Source organism: Diabrotica virgifera, chromosome 1 (genome assembly GCF_917563875.1).
Source record: "Diabrotica virgifera virgifera chromosome 1, PGI_DIABVI_V3a".
Lineage (NCBI taxonomy): Eukaryota > Metazoa > Arthropoda > Insecta > Coleoptera > Chrysomelidae > Diabrotica > Diabrotica virgifera.
In genome coordinates, this window is record NC_065443.1 from 290,156,841 (window position 1) to 290,169,808 (window position 12,968).

Below are 12,968 nucleotides of genomic sequence, written 5' to 3' on the forward strand. Positions count from 1 at the left end.
GATATATACGGATATTTCTCTTTTGAAAATAATAAATTAATTTAAAATAATGTCATTAAGCGTAGTGAATAATTGAATATATTTTTCTCATTCATCAAAATATTTTACAAATTTTATAAAAAAAATTAAGTGAAATTTTAGAATTATTTTTAATTTTATTTAAAGAGGAAGATGTCAAGAAAATTGTATAGTGATTTAATGTTTTATAGTCTGTATAGCAGTCTTATGAGTTATAATTGCATACAGTACAACTCTTCTTATATTTTACCTAATTAATTTAAATTATTCTTTCGCTATATTTAAGATACGAGAAAGCATCTATAATAATCAAATATAATAAAATCAATCAATCATAATTAAATGACTACTGAGGTTCGTAATAAATGCTTCCCGATATATTCTACAAACTTTCTAAATTTTATATATTTCAAGGAAAAAAAAATGTTGTAACTCGTGATGATGTAACAAGATATGTAACATTCATTTCATGATATTTATAGTTCGGAAAAAAGCGTTTACAATATTTATCTTACATACATTATTTTCATTATCTAGAACGTGCAAAAAGTCAACTATCAACATATATTAAGCTTAGACGTGCCCTAAGCTCAGCTTACATTCTGTTTTAGAGACAACTACCATACATTTACGTACGTTTCTTCGTCTTGGAATGGTCAGAATGACCTGTAATCTATTACTCTGACTCAAAACGAAAATCATCTGTCTAGTTAGCAAATGTACACCAAATAATGGGTCCCGGTGAATTCGTAACTAAATAAAGGTATAATCTTTTAGACTTGAAATAAACATATGGAAAATCTGTTTGCTTTTAAATTATTATCAGATGGATTTAAATAATTTATCATTGCTAAACATCTAAATATTGAATTTACAATTACTTGATAAAAACCAAGCTCGTGTAGAGCTATACTTCTATACTTGATGGAAATAATATTTATAACACTTGTTAATGAAACACTATAATATTGTTTCAATTATTTTATTAAGATATTTCATTTTTTTATATTTTTTATAGGTACATAATACAAATATAATGTTTTTAAGCAAACCAAGAAATATTCGGTTTAGATTTAAGGTATTATATTTAATCAATGGTTTCGAATTCACCTGAAGAAAGTTTCGAGTTGGCAGGTCAGGTAATAGAAAAGTTACGAATTAGCCGGTGTACATTTTGATTTGAAAATTTTTGTCATTAAAAGTTACGAGTTGGCCCGTGTCCCAAATAATTTGTTAGTGAACGCAGTAAAGTCTAAAGAATCGAAGATCTAAAACTCCTAACGTTGAAAGCAAAATTCTGGTGACTACCTAATTCCGTGCTTTCTACAATTTACATGGCAAACGGACGATAAATGAAGATGACTAACTGAACAAGGAAAATTACAACATAAAATCTATCGGAGAAAAAGAACTGCCGGAGATAGGGGAATAGATGATTGTTCTAAAAAAAAGACTGTAAAACGAAATACTGCTGGTGATAATGACTGCTATAAACAGTTATTTCGAAGACGATGCTTAAAAACAACGAGTTTTAGAAAAAACGTGCGTTGTCTTTGTCAAACCACGAGGTTATAGAATATTCCTTTCAAGAGTTCACAAATACAGACTTTCTTTTTCTTTAAATTTCTTCTTTTACAGTGACATTTCTTTTTTTTATAATAATGAATATTGTGTAAGGACGATATTGTAAAAACCAAAAGTACCATAAGAAACTTGACCTATAGCTTACTATTAGGGTTAAAGTACCTACATATTATTATGAAATTAATGATACATTATTTTTGTACTAAATACAAAATATTTCATATACCTACTGCACACAAGAATTTTAAAATGATACATATATTGTACCGTCTACACACGTAGTTCTCTATTACCAAAAAATTATTCGGTCTTACCCAATGAACTGTCAACACTGATGGAATGACCCCGTCCCATTCCAACAGTGAAGCGAGATAGGCGCCAACATACAAGAGAGAGGTTCTAGCACTTCTAGAGAAACATGAGAGAGACAGAGAATTTGTCAGGTAAAATTTGCTACAACTACAACGTACCTGACTAGCACTGTTTTACTGTTTGCTTACGAAAGATAGCGATTATCCTCCCTCCTTTACCTGATTATCTTCTATCTCATCCTGACGCCATTAACTTCGTTTTATGATGGCGATTCCATCAGTGTTGACAGTTCGTTGGTCTTACCACTACGTCCAATTTTTGGACAAAACTAAGGGTCCAAAAACTCCAAATATACTTTATCTTATATATTATAGTATTCTTTTGATAGCAGAAATCAATAAAATCTACAAAATTAACACAACACTAAATAATACAAAGTTTTTATTTTTTGTTTAACTTGTTCTTTAACTATTTTTTATTTTATAGATTGTTACTGTCACTTGTCAAATCATATACCGTCAAAAAGTATTGATATACGTCAAACTATAACAACTGACACTATATATCAATCTAAGAACATAGAAATCAACTGGCATATGTCAAATTGGGACAAACAACTAACGCTAAAATTGATTAAGCTATTACATATTTATCCTTTTCCTGATTTCTGTTCTATTCAATTCAATTAAAATCTACGCAATATAACTTATAGCAAAAACCTCGCAGATTGTTATTATTTTATCAACAATGTTTATTTGAGTGACAATTTTAAGTTAGACAGTTTCTTTTATAATTAGAAAAAAATAACAATCTGCAGGACACAGATATGTACATAACTAACTTCCCTATATGAAATTTTTACTCAGGCAATAGTGGAATGAACATAGACTTAGAGAAAACATTGAACACAGAGGTTATGATTGTTAATTATTTTTTTTAGGCGTGTGTGTATGATGAAAAATCGCCAAAAAGTTATTGAGATGAAATATTTATAGTTATTTTTATAGCCTTAAGTAGAAAGAGTATACAAAAGTTTATCCAAAAGGGACTGTATTTACCTCTTGGTAATATTTAAATACAACTAAAATAGATAGTAGAAATATCTTTTGTATATATTTAAACAAAATCAATAAAATCAAGAGGTGTTAAATCAGGATAAAAGTTTGGCGATATTTCTTCACTTTCGTCTACACTATTGCACTCAATATTTTTGGTTATTTTCCTACATACAACCCACTAAATCGTTTTTTCCCATCTTTTTATCTGTTTCATCTGCTCATAGAGTCTTTGTATGGGATCCTGAAGAGAATCTCATATTCAAGTAGGTATACAGGTACCTATGTGATATTAATGTAAATTTTAAAGCAATGATCAATTCAATTTTAAAAAGTTTTTATCGTGCATGTTTAAAAAGTTTTTGAATACACCCTGTATATACACGCAAGGGATCCAGTACGAGAATAGGTTTTCTAGAATTTGAGAAAAATTAAGAATGAATGGAAAAATCAGTGATGTAGTGTACATAATAATATATCACATATACACCTAACTTAACCCACCTGGAGTCAAATTACACTTTTCCTTAGGAGTAAGGGTGGCTTAGCAATAAGTTGAAATTATTTTTTATCTCTCCCGAAAAACTTCATATTTGGAGAAACGGCGCATAGAGTGATATTTTACATACAAAGCTGGCCGAAACGAAAATTTCAAAAACTAGTATTTTGGACCGATTCTTGTGCCAAAAGCAGGTAGTTATACAGGGTGTCCCGAAAAGATTGGTCATAAATTATATCACACATTTTACGGTCAAAAATAGTTCGATTGAACCTAACTTACCTTAGTACAAATGTGCTCATAAAAAAAGTTACAGCCCTTTGAAGTTACAAAATGAAAATCGATTTTTTTCAATATATCGAAAACTATTAGAGATTTTTTATTGAAAATTGACATATATCATTCTTATTGCAGTAACATCTTAAAACAAAATTATAGTGAAGAGTGTCCACCCCATAAAAATTTTATGGGGGTTTTGCTCCCTTAAACCCCCCCGTACTTTTGTATACGTTCCAATTAATTCATTATTGTGGTATTATTAGTTAAACACAACGTTTTTAAAACTTTTTTGCCCCTTAGTATTTTTTCAATAAGCAAGTTTTTATCGAGATGCGGCTTCTTTTTTAATATATTTACATAAAAATTTTATGGGGGTTTTGTTCCTTTAAACCCCCCAAATGTTTGTGTACGTTCCAATTACACTATTATTGTGATACCATTAGTTAAACACAGTGTTTTTAAAACTTTTTTGCCTCTTAGTCTTTTTTTGACAAATCACCTTTTATCGAGATATGGCTTCTTTTTCAAAATATACCTAAAAATGTAAATTATAAATACATTTTCAGATTATTAACAGGTCTCTATTCGCGGTGTGCAAGTACTTGGAAAGGGAAACGAGAAACGACCGTGCGCGAGTCGCGGAGAAATATTGCAACTATCTTAAATAATTCATATTGTCAATTGAAATTGTCAAATTGACGTATATTTCATACCTTCTGTCATTGACTCAGAAAAATTATATATTGCTCCACAATATTGATATGATATGCAATTATTATATAAAGGTAAATTTAATTAATTGTATTTTGCTTGCAATACTGCATTTTAATAACGGATTTTATTTTCTACATACAATTGTTTACGTTTGCTAAACATAACCTGCATCTTATTTTTTTCTTCTTATTATTTTTTTGGACTATGGTCTTGACAATTATCCAGCAACCAGGACTAATATAATTGGCCAATATAATTAAAAGTGCGAATAAAAGTACAGAGCGTAGAAATAGAGATCGTTTTGCCGAACTTGCACGGTCCCAATAATCGTACTTAACCATGTACAAATATATGGTGGATTCGACAAATATTCAAAATAGCTCGATAAACACTGGCTTATCAAAAAAGTACTAAGAGGCAAAAAAGTTTTAAAAATATTTTGTTTACCTAATGGTGTCACAATAATAATTTAATTGGAACGTACACAAAAGTTTGGGGGGGTTTAAAGGAACAAAACCCCCTTAAAAATTTTAAGGGGTGCACAAATTTCACTTTAATTTTTTTTAAGATGTTGCTGCCATAAGAATGCCACATGTCCATTTTCAATGAAAAATCTCGAAGGGTTTTCGATATATTCGAAAAAATCGATTTTCATTTTGTAACTTCAAAGGGCTGTAACTTTTTTTGTGTGGCATATTGTATATAGGTAAGTGAGGTTCAATCAACATATTTTTGACCCCAGAATCTGTGGTATAATTTATGACCATTCTTTTCGGGACACCTTGTATATGTGACGCCATCCGCTACTATCATCTCCCTAATTGATATAACCACACAAATTTGACAGCTGTCACTTCCTATGCCGCAGACATACAATTTTTAGTCGAACAACTATTTAGTTGTGTATCATAAATCTATAGGAATATAAGAAAGTGCGCATACTGTCAACTCGATACTTGCTCGACAAAAAAATCAAAAGACCTCCTTGCCCGCGTTTTGAAAGGCATAGAGCGCTTCGCGCTGGCCTAGTTCTTGCATTCGATTAGGGCACCACATGGAATCTTATTACCCAGGATTCCATTGTGAAGAGCATTTGACTACGATAGTTGTGCCCCCATCGCGCATCAGCGTGCTATGGGGGGGAAAGGGATGGCCTGGGGCATTGTAGCGAGGTGGGGTGATCCCTGTTTTTACTCGGGTCAAAACACCTCGCCCCAATGAATTGTTACACCCGAGTGTACTTTTTCGATAGGGTGGACATCTCCCACAGGTCGGGTTGAGTCAAATTGCTTGCTTGCTTGACCGCGTTTTGACTGAAAAGTCGCACAACTATCTATATGCAGTTAAAATGTCCATGGCATTAGATAGCCTCGCGCATACACTCGACTCAAACTCAATAGTTGTTTGACAATCGTTCAGTTGGGAGCATCTATGTAGAGATACGGACAAGTGAATCATTTTGTGCGGTACAGGTAGCGCATACAGGTCAGTTATGAATATGCCAGACGAAGGTGAGTACTTAAATATTGAACCATTTTTCAAAACTTAGAAACCCTTCTAGAACTTCAATCAAACTTAATCCAATGTTTTGTATAATTTTCAACATAAACGAATGTTTTTAGTCCACTCTCTTCTCATCGATACTGCATAAGCAAACTTCAGTCTCGCGAAGTTACTTCGGCAAAGATGACCGAAGTCCGATGTACCCGTTACTACACACTCGTTCAACTTCGCGAAGAACACATTGACGCGGGGCGATGCCTACTTCGTTTCCTTTGACTTAATCGCAAAAACCGCCACAGAATGGAAGTAGACCGAGGCGCAGCGAAGTCGCATGAGGTAACTGTCTACACTCTCGTACTCGCTGAACTTCGATCGACTTCGCGAGTAGTATACGCTCTGAGCTTCGCTGGTGTCGCTCCTAGCGGTTACTAATTCAACTTTTACTGGTAATTTTTAAATTTATTATTTAATTTTTATCGCTTAATATTTACAACGCAAAAAAGTAATTAAATTGTAATCGATTTTTTTAAGATTTTTCTAATCATTTTGACGTTCTATTGATAAAATATCAATTTCTTACTTCGGATACTTTGACAATAATCGTGTAGATGGCGCTAAGATTATAATAGATTATTTATAATTAGATATTACGGAACATAAAAAAAACTTAAATTCAGTATTTAAAACGTAAGTATATTTAAGGTAAAAATATCTACCACAGCTTTGACCAACTAATATTGTTTATAATTAATGTTTTTAATTTTAATTTTAAATTAATCACTTTGACATTTATGTCAAATTTCCGGTAAACGTTTACAAACTTGTCACTACTGGCGTTCGCGAATTTGTAAATATCCCCTCTACGTACGATGGGACCGTGCAAGTTCGGCAAAGCGACCCCTATTTCTTCGCTCTGTACTTTTATTCGCACTTTTAATTATATTGGCCAATTATATTAGTCCTGGTTACTGGATAATTGTCAAGGCCATAGTCCAAAAAAATAGTAAGAAGAAAAAATAAGATTCAGGTTATGTTATGAAAACGTGAACAATTGTATGTAGTAAATAAAATTAGTTATTAAAATGCAGTACTGCACTCAAAATACAATTAATTAAATTTACCTTTATATAATAATTGCATATCATATCAATATTGTGGAGCAATATATAATTTTTCTGCTTCAATGACAGAAGGTATGAAATATACGTCAATTTGACAATTTCAATTGACAATATGAATTATTTAAGATAGTTGCAATATTTCTCCGCGACTCGCGCACGGTCGTTTCTCGTTTCCCTTCCAAGTACTTGCACACCGCGAATAGTGAGCGTTTGAGAGTTGTTTCATAATAAAGATTAGACAATCTACTTTTAGAGACAGTTTTCAAAGTGTTTATAAGTTTTCACAAAATTACATAAAAACGAAAATACTGTGAATGGTACACGCTGATTTATGAATTTGTTATTAAACATGATGCATCTAAATTTACAAAAATATTTTTAAAAAAATAGTTCTAGAAGGGTACGATTTAAAATATTGCTCGATAGCGAGTACTTACCTTCCCCGGGTATATTAATAACTGTCCCTTTGGCAAAAATTACTTAAAATATAAAATAAAGAAATCACAAATCTTACAAAAAAGTGTAGTAAATTCTCACAAATAGGGCTTTTCATTCACAGTCATTTGTTTCGAGCTTCTGTCATGTGTCATCTAATATTAATATATCTACGTCATACGTTATTGGTATTCCCAATGATACAAACCAAAGATGTATGACGTAGCTTAATTAATATTATGTGACACATGACAGAAGCTCGAAACAAATGACAGTCGATGAAAAGCCCTATAAACGCATTCAAAACGTGATACGAAGTGACAGCTGTCAGATTTGTTTGGTTAGTTTATTTGGAGATGGCATATTGTCAGGTGATGTCACATATAACTTCCTGATTTAGATACAAGGATCTGCCCGAAATGCTAGTTTTTGAAATTTTCGTTTGGGCCAGCCTTTTATGTGAAATACCACTCTGTTTGGCAGTTCGATTGTAGGCAACTCAATTATCTATCTATTATTTCCTAAATTAAGTAAAAAAACTCAATCATAGTAACTAGAAAAAATTATGATAGAAAATGTGTAAACCCTCATCACTGGATCTCTGTGTCAATACATTATCCAAAATATTGCACCTAAATTTTTGAAATATTGTTGAAAAATATAAAATGATAATTAAATTTTTCTTGCGTTAACTTATAGAAGAACTTTCAGAAGTTATTTTAACAAAGAAATCTTAATTCATGATTAGATGCAACACATTTTTTTTCTCGAAGATAGTCAAGATTGTAAGACATTTATTACAATAAGGTTCTGAAACTGATATCTCTTGTATCATATCTAAGTTAAATGTTATATTTGTATGAGATTAGCTACAGTTTGATTGTAATGACAATTACATTTTAAATAAAAAATTCTTTAAGATTCGATCTCCACTCCGGAAATCGTTTTCAAAAGATTAATGAGAAAATGTGTTGAAAAAGATGTGTATAACCGCTGTAAAAAGGATAGGAAACAAATACATCATAACAATATTTAAAACAAACTACATACTCAGATCTATCCTATCCAAAACCAAACACTAAACCCAACAACACACAGGAGAGGTCAAAGAACTGCATCTACAAAATACCCTGTGAATGCAACAATTTCTATGTGGGAGAAACTGCAAGACCACTATGGGTCAGGATAGACGAGCATGAAACATACACCAAAAACAGGGATTTCGACAAATCACAAATATGCTAACATGCCTACGACAGTGAGCATTTACTACAGTGGAAAGATACCACAATAATCATGAAGGAAACAGACACGAAAAAGAGAAAAAATCAAAGAAGCAGCCCTCATATTACTAAATGAAGAAAAATGTGTAGCAAATCCATTGGCAGAATTCAGCCACCTTTTCAAGGCATTTGAAAGAAAGATACTGAACCGGAACGCTGAATATGTGGAGACTAAAATTATTCCAGAACAAGCAGGATTCAGACCCGGAAAGTGCTGCTGCAGTCAAATTCTTAATCTCACCCAACATATTGAAGATGGTTTTGAACGGAAAGAAATAACAGAAGTAGCGTTCATAGACCTAACTGCCGCCTATGACACAGTTAACCATCAACGGCTACTCGCAAAACTCTACGAGACTACAAAGGATTTCCGACTAACAAGGTTAGTGAAATGTCTCCTCCAAAATAGACGCTTCTACGTAACGCTCCAGTCCGAGAACAGACGGTGGAGGGACCAAAAAATGGGCTACCACAGAGAAGTGTCCTCGCGCCGATTCTATACAACATATATACACCAACAAACAAGGCAATTTATTTACACTGATGATACAGCTCTGGCAACCCAGGAAAGAACCTTCAATGAAGTCGAAGTGAAACTGACAGATGCCCTGGGAGACTTAGCTCTATACTACGATAAAAAACCATCTGAAACCCAATCCCACAAAAACCCAGGTATGTGCTTTCCACCTTAGAAACAAGCATGTCCGAAGCCGCTGGAGGTGGAATGGCGTGGTCAGATGCTGGAACACAACGAGACGTCAAAATACCTTGGCGTCCGTCTGGATAGAACTCTGTCTTACAGATACCACTGTCAAGATGTCAAGAAGAAAGTAAGTGCCAGAAATAATATCATCCGCAAGCTAATACAAAATGGGGAGCACAACCACACACTCTCCGCACTTCTGCTCTAACATTATGTTTTTCGGCCGCAGAGTTTGGAGCACCAGTATGGGCAAACTCTGTTCACGCAAAGAACGTCGATGTGGCTCTAAATGAAACGGTTCGTATAATATCGGGTTGCCTGAAACCGACACCTATCTAAGAGGTATACCCCATAGCTGGGATTGCTCCACCACCTATCAGGGGGAAGGTCATGTCAGAGGTAGAACGGAAAAAAGCAGGAGACGGACCGAAGACACCCCTTATATGACCACCAAACTCAGCCAAGCAGACTAAGATCTCGGAAAAGCTTCCTGAAAACATCAAGATCCATCCTTGAAGTGTCAGAGACGCGCCGAATACACCTATGGCAAGCGTCAGCTACCGCGACACATTTTCCTCCCTCAGAGGAAATGGCTGCTGGGCACAATTTACCGTATCCGACTTAGAGAGCGCTAAACAGACTAAAAACCGGCGTTTTACGTTGTGCTAGTAACCTGAAAAAATGGGGATACCAGGAGGACGATACCTGCGACTGTGGTGCGGTTCAGACTAGCCGAAATCTACTATCTTGCACAGAGATGAGAGAGACCTGCACAGCAGAAGACTTAATTATAGCAAATGACAGGGCCATGTATGTGGCAAACCATTGGAAATACAGAATTTAAAGTTGTTGGTGTTCCGGACACGGAAAGTAAGTAAGTAAGCAGGTTTTGGTTGCCAATACTTAAAGAAGAAGTAAACAACAAGAACATACCAACAATACAGGATAAAAAAATGTGAAACACAAAACTCTATGATACACTTATACATTTACAACACACAATACACAAAAATACTTTTTACAATTTATATCTCAATACCTGCCAACTTACGAGCACCCACAAATACAGAACCATATGACAGATATAATTATTGCACAAACACAGAATGATCAGAATTTGATGTGTATCATAGGTAGTGTGACCAACTAGCCCGAGAAATCCGCGACATGGCCCGAATTACGAAGTCGTGTCCCGGCGTCCCGGACAAGGCTTCCGGGCCATCCGAATTTTCAAAATTTTGGTAAAATTCCATTTTGAAATTTTTAATAGATTATTCTTCTAAAAATTCACATCAAATTGAATTGGTGGACGAAAAAAGTCTACAATTTCTAAACTGTTATACTAATACCACATCCAAAACGCATGCATTTTATATCAGTTTTACGAAAACTCAAAATCTGGACTTTTTCCGGTTTCTGTATTTTAATTATCGTCTTCTGAAAAGACGATTTAAAAACATGAATATCAAATAGGTAATGATAATTATATTTTAACCCAAGGTTCAATTTACATGGAAATCCAATATTAGTTGATTTTCTAATTTTTCGTTTTTTGAGAACGATTGCCGGATTGAAAGTCGAAAAGTCAAAAACTAACAAAAATGTAATTACCATTACAACCCATTCCATCAAATAAATTTTTGTCAACATAAAAATGTTAAATAGTCAATAAAATGATGATAATCAAGTTTTATTTTAAAAAAAATGGCCCGATTTTCATTGGAATGTCCCGGATTTTAGGTAGTTTTTTCAGCCTTGTCTCGAATTTGACTAAATTGGAGTTGGTCACACTAATCATAGGGCATAAAAGATCCACTCTCACATTCACCCAGAGCTGGCTGTTACTTATAACAGCATAATGTAGGTACTCAAAATCTCAATTTGTTGATTTTGATGTAACATAATCTCAACAACAACTAGCGATTATTCTTTTCAAAACCATTGCCAGAGTGGAGATCGAAATGTCAAGTAGTTTTTAGGTAAAATGTAATTGACATTACAACCAAACTGTGGCTAATCTCATCGTGAATATTTATCTTACAATATTGCCTTTTTTAAGGATAAATCGGGCATGACTGTTGTAAAGTTCTTTTGTGAGTTGATAAACTATTTCTGAAAAATAATGCTTCCATTGTCGTTTTTGTACATTTTTCTTTTAGTATTTTGGCTAAGTTATCAATATTTAAACAAATTGTGACGAAATGTAAACATTTTCATTTCGTAGTCAAAAAAATCTTTTCTAGTTAAAAAAAGAAACATCTCAAAGTTTCACAAAACATAATTTGAATTTCTCAAAACTTCTTACTCTACAGAGGAACTGAAACACAAAATATATAGAAATCAACAGATGTACCTATTCAATGAGAGGACATTGCTATATTAATAGTATTCAACACGTAGGTACAGACCTATAGATAGTTACTAACATACGTGCATTGGTGAAACGATTGTAAAAAAAACAATTATCAGCGATAAAAGGTTCAGCCTTTACTCAAAAGACAGATGATAAGGACCTGTCTATAGAGATTTATAGAGAGTTTAAAGAGACAAAAATAAAAATAGTTTAGCGAAAAGTCAAATGAATTCTTGAAATTACTAAAATTTGCAGAAATGGTACCTTGACAACCTTGGATAAAAGAGAAAAACTTTAAATACAAATGTGTTCCTGCATAATACACCATCACAGGTATCACAGATCGTTATAAGTTATAGCCTTCTTCATTCACCCCTATCTCTGGCAACTCTTCTCCATGCTCTAACTCTAATAGATTTTAAACAGTCCTCTAGTTTATATTGATACCACAGTCTTAAGCTTCCTCTAGCATGTTGTCCCACCGATCCTCTTCGGTCAAAAACTTTTCTGACTGTTGCATCTTCCACTCACCTGATTACAAGCCCTATCCATATAAGGCGTACTACTTAATAGATTTTACAACGTCAGCTACCCCAAAATTTCTATAACTTCTATACAACCTAAAGTTGCAACTCCTGCACCACAAACCTTGCTTTTTTATTTCTCCATACATTCTTTTTGGGATTTTTCGCCCGAAACGTTTAAAGAGTTCTTTGTGCTTCTGTGTAAGTGGCTAAGTTTCTGCTCCATATGAGACCACTGGCCTTATTAGTGTTTGATAAATGGCCACTGGGTATATAGCTTTGAGGCCATTTCTCTTCTCATGCCATAGTAACAATTATTGGTAAGAACTATTACTATTGTTATCAGCAGTTGAAAGACTGATAAGTTTGTACACACTTGAATGAATAAAGGAAAAGAAAATACATATAGTATGTCAAAGTGTGTAAATAATTTTAATTCTTTAGCTAAGCGCTTTCGACATAAACGTCATCATCGGAGCTAATGCTAAAATAAAAAAAAGATTTTGTAAGAAAAAGAAGTACAAAACTCTATTATAGTAAAAAAGTAGCGCTACATTGAGGTCTAAGCATGAGCATCTTAAGAAT